The 13,934-nt window shown below is 34.9% G+C and overlaps 1 protein-coding gene across 6 annotated transcripts in view; it reads left to right on the top strand.

Annotated features, from left to right (window-relative positions):
* The window catches only part of LOC143239881 (plexin-B-like), a 172,414-nt gene that overhangs the window by 61,265 nt on the left and 97,215 nt on the right, over positions 1 to 13,934 (top strand). For 2 of the 6 annotated variants that reach the window (XM_076481489.1, XM_076481490.1), the window contains exon 1: positions 7,473 to 7,617. The exons of 3 other annotated variants lie outside the window; for them this stretch is intronic. The gene's annotated coding sequence lies outside the window, so the exon portion shown is untranslated. Of the gene's footprint in view, positions 1 to 7,466; positions 7,618 to 13,934 lie in introns of those variants that run through there. One more of the 6 variants, XM_076481493.1, reaches the window with a different exon arrangement.

The raw sequence follows: 13,934 nt of genomic DNA, 5'->3' as shown, positions 1-13,934 counted from the left end.
ACCACATTTTTTATGTTTAACAACTTTGTTTTATTGTGTAATTTAAAATAAGAATATTTACGTATAAAAAATAAGTGTTGGTGATACGATAATTTAAGATATCCCACCTTTCATATCTTTTACTACTTGCTTGCAGAGTGTGGTCAATATTAACATTTTAATTTTTTAGGCATTACAACTTATTGAATGACTGAAAGGTATAGTTAAACATATAGCAACAAAAGTATATATCGGGTTACCCACGATTAATTTATGGTCATCCAATGATAACTTAGTATCTGTTTCCTAGTTTTTTAAACACGAATTCCTGTGAGTACAGGGAACATGTATTGAGTTACGTTTTAATTTAGATTTACTATTTACATATGTGTATCTTTATGTTAATTTTTATGTGCATGTTTAGCCATGTCATTTATATGTTAATTTTTAGCAACCTAATAAATATCTAACCTGCAACTGTTTTTCATATATAACTACTTTTGGTGTTTATATTATTATTTAGTTACTTTTGTGATGTAGTTTTTCGTTTGTTTCCATGAAACCATATTTAGACAATTCTTATAATATAAGCTCAAGATGGCCAGATGGGTTAGGGCGTTCGACTTGTAATCTGAGGGTCGCTAGTTCGAATCCCCGTATCGCCAAACATATTTGCCACTTCAGTCATGGGGGTATTATAATTTGCGGTCAATCCCAATATTCCCTGGTAAAAGAGTAAGTGGCCCAAGAGTTGGCGGTGGGTGGTGATGACTATCTATCTTCTTCCTAGTCTTACACTGCTATATTAAGAATGACTAGCGCAGATAGTCCTTGTGTAGCTTTGCGCGAAAGTTAAAACAAGCCAAACCAGAATGGCCCCAGCATTAAATCACCAGTGTAATCCACATTTGTTCTGAGGTAAAATATCATTGTGGTACCCGTACAGAATACCATTTGGAAATTTTTGCTTTTAATGTTTAATTAATGAGAAAATTTTGAATGCATGTATTGCGAATGAAGATTGTTTCTGTGTTATGTATCTTTACTTTTAAAACAGAAACCTCTTGTACTTTTATATTAAAATTTTATTTTAGCTCGTATAACAAAACCTGTTTGCGCCACTTGGGATATAGTCGTTTATTTTGTTTTTTAATTAGTGTCGTAGTAGGATTTTTAAGGATGAATAGACTGAAAACAGCAAACTTAGTTTCGAGTTCAACCCTGTTTATTAAAAAATAAGAGTTGGTGAAAACAATACATGAGAATTACTTTACTAGATGAACACATACACAGCGATTAATTATCTACTTTATTGGCATTCTTTTCTATTAAAAATTCATCGCTTTCACTAAATAATTCGTTTGTATAACGTTTATAGTAATGTGGGTGTATATATCTACTCTGATAAAACATTGTCCCCCGCTGGGACAGCGGTAGGTCCTCGGATTTACAACGCTAAATTCAGGGGTTCGATTCCCCTCCGTGGACACAGCAGATAGCCAGAGGTGGCTTTGCTACAAAAAAGCACACACAGTAAACGTGACCCGTCTTTTTTTTTCACTTCAGTGTAATAGCCTATAAATAACCTTTCTCATCCAAACAAGTGGACAAAAATAACTATTCCCCTTCTTTTTTTTTTTTTTTGAATGCATGGAAATTGCTTGGAATGGTATGTAGACTAAAATACATAGTGCAAGAGCTGCTATATAAACTCAAAATAATTTTAACAAAAGTCTTTATAAAACTTCTTCATTCCCGCCCAAAAAATGCAATTCAGTCGCATGAAGTGACTACAAAACTTTACATTCCTTAAGGTACATTTTGTATATTCATATAGCATAGTTCTGCCCCTATTCTTTGTACTGCAGTGCCTTGAAAATGCTGGGATTTAATAAACTGATATCAAATTACGAGCTTTATAGAAGAGAAAATTTACTTTCACAATAGATTGTAAGAGTAACCAAAGTTATTTAATACTGTGTTTGGAAATATTGCGAAACCATAAATGCTTGTCTTATATTGGTGAATGGTAACTTGGATAGATTATAAGTAAATGAAACACGAGAAAAAGTTACATACATTAAATTAATTTAAATTAAAACTTCACCTTTCACCTTTTCCAACCCATAGTCTAATGTGATGCAGGTAATTTCAACGTTATTTTCTAAACCTGAGTTGTTGTTTTTTTAACCAGTTTTTGAGTCAAAGTTGTTATATGCATATATTCTTTTTTCCGTATAATACTTTAATATTCATTGCTTTTCATGGTAATACAACTTTAACTACTGTCGTAATTAGTGCTTAAACGTTACCTAAGTTTGTTTTTATATCAAAGCCATAAACGTGACGCTGTGTCACTTGGGGACCATTGTGTAAATTTAAACTGCCACATAGATAATATAATTCTTATAGCACTCAAAGCTGAAAAAAGTATGTCAATGATTCATTATTTATTTTTTAAATATTCTCTTGTGTAGTTTATGTATTGAGTCTCTATTTGTAGAAACTCAAATTTAATTGCTACTTATTTAACAATTACTATCTAGCTACTTTCACACAGCTGCCATTCTAAAAATAACGCGTATTAACTGCCGAATTTATAGCTGACATTTTGAATTAATTTGTAGTATGTTTGAGTCTTTTCAGAATTAATGAGGTTCTTATGTATGATTTTTCAGAAGCGGGTTTTCGAAAGGTATATCGCTATATCGCAAATTATCTATTCTTTACAAGCATTACCTGTGCTACAGAGGTCAGACAACAAACAAAACAAAAACACCCAGAGGAAACGGCTTAATAACGTATGGTTCTATCTTTTGTTCACTTGTTAAAGTAGGGTATCTACAAATATTTAAAGAGTATATTGAAGAATTAGGTCCCATTACTTCAGGAAAGTGTGACGTAATCTTCCAAATACAGTTACATTTACGTGATGAGACTTAAAGGAAAATCGCCATGCTGTATATTATCTTTGATTGGTTTGTTTTGTTCTAAGTTTCGCGCAAAGCTATACGAGGGCTATCTGCGTTAACCGTTCCTAATTTAGCAGTGTAAGACTAGAGGGAAGGCAGCTATTGATCACCACCCACCGCCAACTGTTGGGCTACTCTTTTACCAACGAATAGTGGGATTGATCGTAACTTTATAACGCCCCCACGGCTGAAATGGTGAACATGTTTAGTGCAACGGGGATTCGAACCCGCGACCCTCAGATTACAAGTCGAGTTCCTTGATCACCTGGTCATGCCTTTGATAGCGTTCCTGTTTCTGAGTGTTGAAGTTTTAATTATTATAGCATCTATTAACTGGGAGCTTACATTTTGTCGTTTTTGGAATTCATTTAAATCACACTGCTTTCACATGTCGCTTAATAACTAAAATATTTAGCAAACGCTGATAAATAATCATTCAGTTAAAATTATTCAATTTCATCATGTAGTCACGCTACAGTGTCAATGCGTAAACGCACATACATTGGATTTAATTTTAAGATTAGTTTCAGTGAAAAATTCAGAACCTTTTTGAAGCACACATTTATGTGATTATAAAACATATATGTATATTGTATTTTAATATTTTGCAAAAGAACCAACAACAAATTGCATGGTTTCATGTAGCACACAAAATGTAATTTATAGAAAAATGAGTGTGTTGTTTTTCATACATTACTTCTAGCGAGTCAGACGTGATGACTTGAATAGTAACTTATAATGAAAACTAAATTTTTATAACTATCGTTATATAGTGAGTCGGAGTTAATGACAATATGTAGTTTTGTTTTCTTGAATTTCGGAAAAGACCAGATTTTTTAAAAGCAGTTAAATGAGCTGCTGTGTGACAAACAGTTAAACAAGATCGTAATTTACAAACACGCAGTAAAACATGTGTAACTGTTATGAAACGGATCCTATTTTCTGTTTTATTAGGCTTAATACAGTCTAGTCAGTTTGTTTTATTTGACTCTGTACCGAAAGGTCCAAAGTTATCAGACGAGATGTCGCTGAACAGCATTCTCACTTTCTATTACTCAAACTTTGAAAATGACTGTTTACATGACTTGGTTCAGTGAGTTACATAAACCTTCCTGTGGCAGCAGATGTGCTGGCTAGCTGACTGTTTCCCTCCGGCCAATAGCTTAGCTGTATTTATGCCCTAGAGGTTTCTTAATCAATCAAGGTATAGTTCAGTTGAGTGATTATGAGAGTGCTTATAGTTTCTCTTCTGAATTTTAAGATCTATATTATTCAAGCTTAGAAAGCATCGTCTTAAAAAGTTCCGAGTGAAAATATTACATTTTTCTTTTGTTGAGTTGAACACCAGGTAACAGTTCAAGGATTGTGATAACCCTTTGTAGAAGTTAGCCGTGTCAGAGGAGGTAGAAAACGGTTTCTTTACCAGTGTTCTTCTGGCTAATGACTCGTTTTTTTTCTCTCCTAGCTGCACGATACAACATCTTGTTCTGTAGCAGTCACATTCATCTGAATTTCGATGAAGGCCTTTACTATATATAAGAGGAGGTCGATATCCTTCCAGAGTAGTTGGGCAGCATTTGCCATAGGGACTTGTTACTCTTTGGTTTGGAAACAATTAATTTGAATTTTACGTTATAGTGCCTACGAATCAGATTCAAATATCTTACACCTCAGAAAATGCGTTATATTCTAGGATTACGGTATTGATTCACTTAAGTTGACCAAGTGATGACATTGTATAAAATATATATATATATATAGAATATAATAATGAGCAGAGAAATGGAGTAAGTTTTATTTGAAGGATATTGTTTAAACAAACAGGGTCTTTTTTAATAATAGTCTTTAATAAATTAATCTGCAATAATAGCTATAATATTTATTGAATCCCGATTGAAGAAAACGGGATTTGTGTTTACAGGGAAAATATTTTCTATTTTATTGTATTTCTCCTTTTTGTTTTTTAGTTTACAACTGTGCCAGTACTGCTATTAAATGAACAACAGACAAAAGAAATTGAATAATTTAATTCGAGAGAAGTATAAGAGAAACAAATTGCATTTTTGAGATACAAACCAAACAATTATAAAACAACAACGTAGACTTCCAAAATAACCATAATCGCATAAACAAATGAATAAATTAACAAAATAACAAACGTTATTATTTGATAATTAGTTTCTGGAGAAAATCAAATATTTGAATTTTTTTCCCTGTAATGACTAAAGCATGACATAGTTCCACCCCAAAATCGTTGAGTGAAATATTGTCACAACACAAAAAATATTTCATGTTGTCCAAGACTGTATAAATTAATTATTTGGTGTGTGAAACATCTATCAAAATAGAAGAAACTAATATACATTTTATTTGAACGAACTTACCTGAACGTGTGTGAATTAATTGTTTTACACTATTAAATTATGGACGTCATGGCTAAGGTGGTTAGGGCGCTAAACTCGCAATGTGAGGGTTTCGGGTTCGAATCCCTGTCACACCAAGTCTCTTTTAGTCTCGGAGGCGTAAAAAAGGTGACGGTAAAACTCCCTATTTGTCAATAAAAGAAAAGCCTAAGTGTTGGTCGTAGGTGGTGGTGCCTTCCTTCTGGTCTTTCACTGCTAAAATAGGGACGCCTAACGCACGTAACCCTCGTGTAGCTTTGCGCGAATTTCAAAATAAAAACAAAATTTACTGTCTTAATAAAAGTATCGCTTTTAATGTATTTTTTGATTTTGTCAGATGTCGCTGTAAGTATCACATCTAGCTTCCGGTACTGAAACACATTGTATTATGTGATGTGCGTGCTGTGCTCCTTCATGATATTCGGCTTGGTAAAGAGACAACACGAAAGTAAACTGATTTGTTTGCTACAGTTAAGATAGGATGAAAGAGGTGTCGTGATAACAGAAAAGTCACGCGTGTAACTGCTGTCATAGACATCTCGAGATAGAGCCAACGGCTTCTTACCATTTCCAGATCATTTAGTACTTCCTGTTTTACAAACAGTTTCCGGAAGACATCGCCTTTGGCTCCACACCACACAAAAAGAGATCAGAAATTACAAATGCAGTTAGGCTGTACCTTCAATATTTTTTTCATTTTTTATGACATAGAAACGTTTTCATTATATTTCTGTAAAACTTATTTAGAATGTTTTATGGTGAGATTGTATTGTTACCACCTGCCGAAACCAATCGTATAATAAATCGTAATTTGTTCTTGCTCTAAAAGCTGTTCAATCAGCCATACAGATAAACTATTTTTAAAGAGTGACAGTATTTTCCATATTCGTCGCCAACAAGGCCTGTCGTTCAGTGGCAGGCCTTGTCATACTGGTTAGGATACGACAGACACAACATGAACAACTGTAAAGATGTGTGATTAGATTGACTTAGTAAGGTGTAATAACAACTAATGTTTATTTTTGTAAGCTTAACATTAAGCTTTAAAATATAACATAACATGTGAAGTTAAAGGTGAAAAAAATTTAAGCGATGGTTTTAATGAAAAAAAAAGATTTTGTACACAGTTTCGACTTCTTTTTTTTCTATTTGTAAAGACCATTAGACCATCGATACATACATTAGTTGTTTTATCAGGATAAGATAGACTTAGTCGTAGTGTGTAGTTAATCAGTGACTGTTCTGCTGAAGAACATTTAAACTCATAAGTGTTTCCATTAAGTACACCATGAAGTTTGAGTCACTAAATTGTCTATTAACTGGCTTCTACATTTTATCTGTTTTGAAATTCAGCTGAGTCACACTGCTTTCTCACGTTGTTTGACAAACTAAAATAGAACTTGTATATGTTTAATATGATAGTTCACCTGTCGCTAGAATAATAAATTAAGCAATCATCCGAGGATTTAGACCTTAGTTCGGCGCTTAATTAGAAATGTCTTATCAATAAACCTCAAAATATGCCAGTTACGAGGGTTGCATAGTCAATAACTTTGGAAAATGTTTTGCAGTGAATTAAGTAGAGAATAATCAGGATAAGCTTCTATTGAGATGTTTTTATACTAATAAGCACTGAGATGATATAATCAGGATTGAGATGTTTTCATACTAATCTGGGGATAAGCTGAGATGTTTCCATACTAATTGGGGATAAGCTACTGAGATCTACTAATCAATTGGGATAAGCTCGCATTGAGATGTTTCCATACTAATCAATTGGGGATAAGCTCGCAATGAGATGTTTCCATATTAATCTATTAGGGATAAGCTCGCATTGAGATGTTTCCATACTAATCAATTGGGGATAAGATGTTTCTAATCTATTAGGGATAAGCTCGCATTGAGATGTTTCCATACTAATCAACTTGGGATAAGCTCGTATTGAGATGTTTTCACACTGATCTCCCAGAAGATCTGTAAAACAAATAAGGTTAAAATGACAAACAAAGCTCATGTGTCGAGGTTGAACTTTTTTGCTGTAACTCCCCTGAGAGCTGAGTGGATCCGGCCACTTGGCTGAGTCTTATCGTTCAGCAGCCACGAGAAGCGCTCAGTCAGATGTTATTGAGAGCAAGTAGGGTAAACTAGAGTTATGTTGCGGAAGCAGTGGGGGTCATAGTTGTCGTGTAGCAAGCTACATCGTTCACTAACCTTGAGCAAGTTGTGGTGGAATCATTGTTCACCAACATGACCTGGTCGTCAGTGTAAGTGTTCTGTGACTATTACTGCCCCACCAAGAACTTATTTTTTTGTTTCCACTGATTTAAAACAACCCGTTTAACTTAAGCTTATTGGATACCAAGTCTGTAGTAAAACTTGTAATGTTAACAACAGGTTCATGTTATCTACATATATTAGTAGCAGTACTCTTCAGTTTGGATTGGCATTTTGGGTTCAACTCTTTTAGTCTGTTTTTCATGCTTTATACATGTTTGTTTAAAAAAATATTCAAGACACTTACTTTAAACAGGCAGTTGTAACATTTAGCCACGTTGTAACATTTGTTTTAACGATATATTCACGTGCGCCTTTTGCCGCCAAATTCGCAGTTGAAGGCTAGCAAGAAAAGCCGTTTTACCCTGGTATATTACCTCAAGTCTTTTGTTTTATATATATATATATATACATGTATGTGAAAAGTGCGTGAGTACTAGAAAACGTCTGTGATCCAAGTATATTTGCTAGGAAGACTTACATAAGGAAATATAAGTTGTATATCCAATATAAAATGTGACTAAAAACAATCATTGAATTAATGTATTTGAGGACCAACATTTTTTTCTGATGATTATTATACAAGAATCATTATACAGCTAAGGTTTTCTAAAGAAGATAAATTTCCTTAATGGCTTAGGAAAAGTAAAATGATTTCTAACAGAGAAACATTTCTTTGATTTCGTCATTAGTTTATATTGTTTGATATTTTTGTTAAAGTTATAAGTCATTTCAGTTTCCGATATAACTCGCTTTACAAGAAATTTTATTCGTCATTTTAAACCTTATGTTGTTCAGTTATGTGCCATTTGTATGCTAAACGTTATAATATTCCTTTCATATGGGATTGCGTAAATCTTTTGGTTTTTGCTTGTTTTTAAATTAAGGACGTTTTCAAACATGGATGTTTGAAAAAAATATTAAAAACAAAGCTATCCGTGAATATCAAGTAGCATATACATTTTTACTGCAACAATACAGTCGCGGGTGGGCATGGGCGGGCAACGACCCGTCCACTAAGTACCCAGATCCATTCTGCATGATGGCTCTTGCGTCCTAATATGTGACACGCATCGCTTTGTTTTGGCTCCCCCTAACTTGTGTACAAGACGTTTTACATTTTCTGTCCCTCCATAGCAACTCCAGGACCACATGCAATTTCGTTGGACACAGCGTAATTTCGTGTTTCAAAATACGTTTTTATCCCTTCTTCTGAAAAAGAATATAGTAATTACACTTATTACCGTATACAATGAGATATGTCCATATTTTTCAATTATTTTTATGAGATACATTCAAGAATATATTCAGCACAAAATAACAACTAAATAACACTCTTTTTAAAACCTATTTAAAAAGTTAGTGTTGAAACTGAAGCAGCTTGATCGGCTTGTAAGTTGTGCTAATTGACTTCGCACGTATTGTTTTCAAGTGCAAACAATCGACTTTTGTTCCCTCACGCTTAAGCTCTAAAGGGACCAATAGTAAATTACATTTGTCATAAATTCTCTGAAGGCTCTATTTTGTTTGTAAACTAATCAGGACATTCTCCTATATACTTTTAATTTACTTTCTCTGCTTTCTTATTTATATCACATTAATGCAGAACGTGTTACACACCGTAACATAAAAAAGAACGCTTTATACCTTGATTACGAAACTGTTTGTAATACCACTGTTTGGTTTGTTTTGAATTTCGCGCAAAGCTACTTGAGGGTTATCTGCGCTAGCCGTCCCTAATTTAGCAGTGTAAGACAAGAGGAAAGGCAGCTAGTCATCACCACCCACCGCCAACTCTTGGGCTACTCTTTTACCAACAAATAGTGGGATTTACTGTCGCATTATAACGCTCCCACGGCTGAAAGAGCGAGCATGTTTGGTGTGACGGGGATTCGAACCCGCGACTCTCGGTTTACGAATCGAGTTCCTTAATCACCTGGCCACAGTGTTCCGTAATACCACGGAACCTGAAACATTGTAGTAAGATTATATTATAGTCATATTTACTTCGAGACTGATTTCATTTATTTGAAAATTGTGAATTTTTTTTGGGAAGGACGAAGATACTTGGATTAAGTAATTAATACGCATTATTTGTATTTTTAATATGTTCTGGTGGATTAAGAAGTTTTCTTAATCTTCCACGTTAGCCTTGTTTGCATATAGCCCATTAATACTTCCTTCTCTATTTCTTTGTATTTTGCACTGTAAGAAATACATACTTGAAGCACAAGTACTTGCGTATTTTGACTTTTGAACTTCCCATGCTAAACTATAAAATGAACCAAGAATAACATTACCGTATATTGTTCAAAGCCGCAATAAATATGCTCTAAAACTTCATTATTTTCATGCTGTATATGGCTATGGATCTAAGTTCGGAAACTATCAGTTTTTAAAGTTTATTGCAAAGACTCGCATAACATTGACAAGAACGCAATACACTGGTTGCGAAAATGTTTATAATACCGTGGAACTTGAAAATCTAATATAATTTTATTACAATTTTATACCCTTAGAGATTGGCATTGCATAGTTTACCACGTTTTAGTTACGCATACAACGTTGTTAGATCTATCATCATCCGTATTACTTTACCATGAATTCATTATGTCAGGGAAACAAACTTGACAGAAAATAATAAAAAAAAAAAAACACAAACCTGAACAGGGACAAACTGGAAAAAAAAATGTGATTATGGGGGTGGGGTTTTATCTTTTTTTTACGATGTATTAACAGTCATTTTTAATAACTTCTGATCAAAAGAAAGCTGAGTATATAAATCGCACATAAAATTAACGTTACCAATTAATTAAACCAATCATGTGGAGCGAAATGATTAAAGTTACTTGTTACTGTAAATCAAATTCGCAAGAAGACGTAAGTTCATGATTAAAATGCATTGAATCATTTCTGGCTATTCGAAATCGTAATACGTAGCATATGCAACATAATAAATCGGAGACTCGTCCGAGACAAATGATGATATGTCATAATATACTTAACTAAAAACTAAAAATAATCTTCATAGTAATTAAAATACAAAAATAAGATATTTCTTAACACTAACGTAAAACAAAAAAGTTAATAAGTGCAAAACATCATTTGTTAACTTGTTAGCTCCTATGGTGGACATAACTCGTACGTCCATTCCCGAAATCTGAACATACAAGCGTCCACGTATTTCTGGGAGAAAACTTTTAATAATTAACTGAATTTACAAAAAAATAAAACTAAACATTGTAAACAAGTCACACTAGTCACCTGACCTTGCATGGCCAGGTGGGTTAAGGTGTTCGACACTGATATACATAATGGGTCAAAAGCTCTTTAAATTTGTTTTCCAATGATCTTCTGAATTTACATTAACAGAAACTAGAGACTCCTTTTGATTGAGAATGATGTATTGCAGCCTCTCGTTTTGTTTTGTTTTTCATCTCTACTTTTTCGAATTCCTTTAGTTTGAGTTTACAGTTTAAGTTGCACAAACTTAACGCAAGTACTTACACGTACTAAACTATACTCTTCAAAAAAAGAAACGCAAAAGGCAAAATTTGAGACAAATTGTTAACACGTTTATTCCGGGTAGTTCTGTATGACATGTGTGAAACTTTGCACAATCACTGCTGAACATCCAAAGTCTGCAAAGGTGTAGTCCATACTCACTAGTTGAAGTTTAACGTCACTCAACGTCAATAACGAGTATGCCCCCCGTGAGTATCAATAACTGCTTGGCATCTCCTGCCCATGGAAGCGATAAGATGACAAATCACATCCTGTGGAATGGCTGTCCACTCAGCCTGCAAAGCTGCTGCAAGCTGAGGTAGAGTCTGCGGTTGAGACGTCGGTCCAACTCGTCCCAAAGATGTTCGATGGGGTTTAAATCTGGTGATCTGGAGGGCCAGGGAAGAACGTTGATGTTGTGGTGTCTCAAAAAGACAGTGGTGAGTCGGGCTGTGTGAGGACGGACGTTGTCATGTTGAAAAACGTCGTTGAAGTTCACCATGAAGGGTTGCACATGGGGCCTAAGAATCTCGTAGACGGTTGCGTGCGGTCTGATCGGAAATCTTACGCAGCCCTGGTATGGTTGAGGCAGTAGACGTCGCAGTGGTGGTCCTATCCCGAAGGTGGCGTAACCGGATGTAGCGATCTTGTGCGGGCGTGGTCACACGAGGTCTGCCAGATCGTGGACGGTCACGAGTTGATCCATGTTGTTGGTGACGACTCCATAGCCTTGTGATGGTGCTTGGGTGAACATTCACAGCTCTGGCAATATCTGATCAAGATTCGCATGCTTCCAATCGACCAATGGCGTTGTTGCGTTGTGCTTTAGTCAGTCTTAGCGTAACTGTATTGCGTGTCGGTGGCTTAACACTGAGCTATGGAAACCGAGAACCCTTCACTTTTATAGGGATTTTGCACATGTTGCACTTGCAGAACATGCAGATCTCTCAAACAAATTTATTGGACACGAATGCGTTTTGGCGAAAAATCCGATGTTTTCCTCCGTTTTCAAAGTGCACAACTTTTATTGTCATTTTGGTCTGACAATCGGTGCCTTACACCGTGTAACATCACATACTCTGAGCTTGTAACGTTATTACATATATTTCTCTTTAAAATAACAATAATGTCCCTTTTGCGTTTCTTTTTTTAAAGAGTATATAAAACGAACTAGAAATCAGGTTAGCATACGGTTCTGAAAGCCGCATTAAATGTGCTTTAAAACCCCATTATTTTCATGTCGTATGTTGCTATAAATATAAGTTTTGAAAGTATCTTTTTTCTAATGAATCGTATGTATTTTAACGGTCACTTCCCTTTATTTAAGTGTTAAAATTAGTTTCACATAATTGTGGACACAATAAAATGTGTTCCTTAATTTGCTTAGTTTGTTCGGATGAAAAGAATAATGCCTTAGTTTTTATACAGTAATGTGTTAACTGTGGAATTAATATTAAGATAAACCTGAAACTTGAGCTGATAAACAAATGTTTTTATTAAGCTATATTGAATATGCTTCAAAAGGAGAAGGCCCAGTTGGGACAGCGGAAAGTTTTCGGATTTACAACGTTAAAATCCGGGGATCGATTCTACTTGGTAGACACAACAGATCAACAGATCACTCGATGTGGCTTTGGTATAAGAAAAATGCATACAAACATACAAAAGGAGAGAAATGTTTGATTTATGGATTGTTAAAAAAATTCCGCAGGCTCGACCCCCTGTCGCTTTTACCCGTAGGGTCGTTATAATACGATGATCAATCTCGCTATTTATTGATTAAACAGTGCCTCAAGTCTTGGTAGTGAGCGCTGATTGGCTGCTTTTTCCATCGTCTTTCATCGCCCTCTTTTTGGAACAACTAGCGCAGATAGCTCTCATGTAGCTTTGCAAGTAGTTCCAAACCAAACCGAAGAGGAGATTTATATAACTACGCTATTATTTTGACTTTGTAATAGATGTAAAACAACTTTTAATTTTGTATCAAAGATGTGTGTAATGAACTTAAGTAATTATTTGATTGTTTTTAAGGTTTGGGTTCTGAAACTTTAAAAAATGGTTTGGAAAGAGGTAACTGTTATACCTTAGATTATTTATTGTGATCTTTCACGTTTCAAAAGATTTTCCCTCATTAGGTGAAGAGGATGAAAATCGTCTTCCTTTTCACAGCTTCTTAATCTTAATTTTGTACACTTAATAAAAATAGTTCCCCCATCTCGGTCACTCAGCGAGAAGTCTGAGGCCTTGTAACGCTAAAATTCAGGTTTCGGTACCCGCGATTGGCAGAACACAGTCCATTGTAAGGCTCTACGCTTAACAACATACAAGAGAATGAATATGATGGTAATTCCACTGTCTGTGGTGATCATACGTGTTAGATTAAAACCCTTTAAATCAATGTGAAACTTCGACTGAGTTTAAGAACGATAATATTCTCTCTTTGTTTGGTTGTTTTTTTTCCGGGCCGACATGGTCTGGTGGTTGAGGCACTGAACTTGTAACCCGAGGGTCGTAGGTTCGAATCCCCGTTACACCAAACGTGCTCGCCTTTTCAGCCTTGGGCGTTAAGTAACTGTCAATCCCACTATTCGTTGGTGAAAGAGTAACGCAAGAGTTGGCGGTGGGTGGTGATGACTAGCTGCCTTTCCTAGATCTTACACTACTAAATTTGGGACGGCTAGCGCAGATAGCCCTCTAGTAGCTCTGCGCGAAATTTAAAACAAACCAAATCAATCTTTGTTTTGTTGTTTATTTTCAGGGAATCGTTTAGAATAATTTCCACAAGGAAAAAAACAAACAAAAA

Source organism: Tachypleus tridentatus, chromosome 13 (assembly GCF_004210375.1).
Source record: "Tachypleus tridentatus isolate NWPU-2018 chromosome 13, ASM421037v1, whole genome shotgun sequence".
NCBI classification, from domain to species: domain Eukaryota; kingdom Metazoa; phylum Arthropoda; class Merostomata; order Xiphosura; family Limulidae; genus Tachypleus; species Tachypleus tridentatus.
This window is presented reverse-complemented; position numbering and strand designations above follow the sequence as displayed.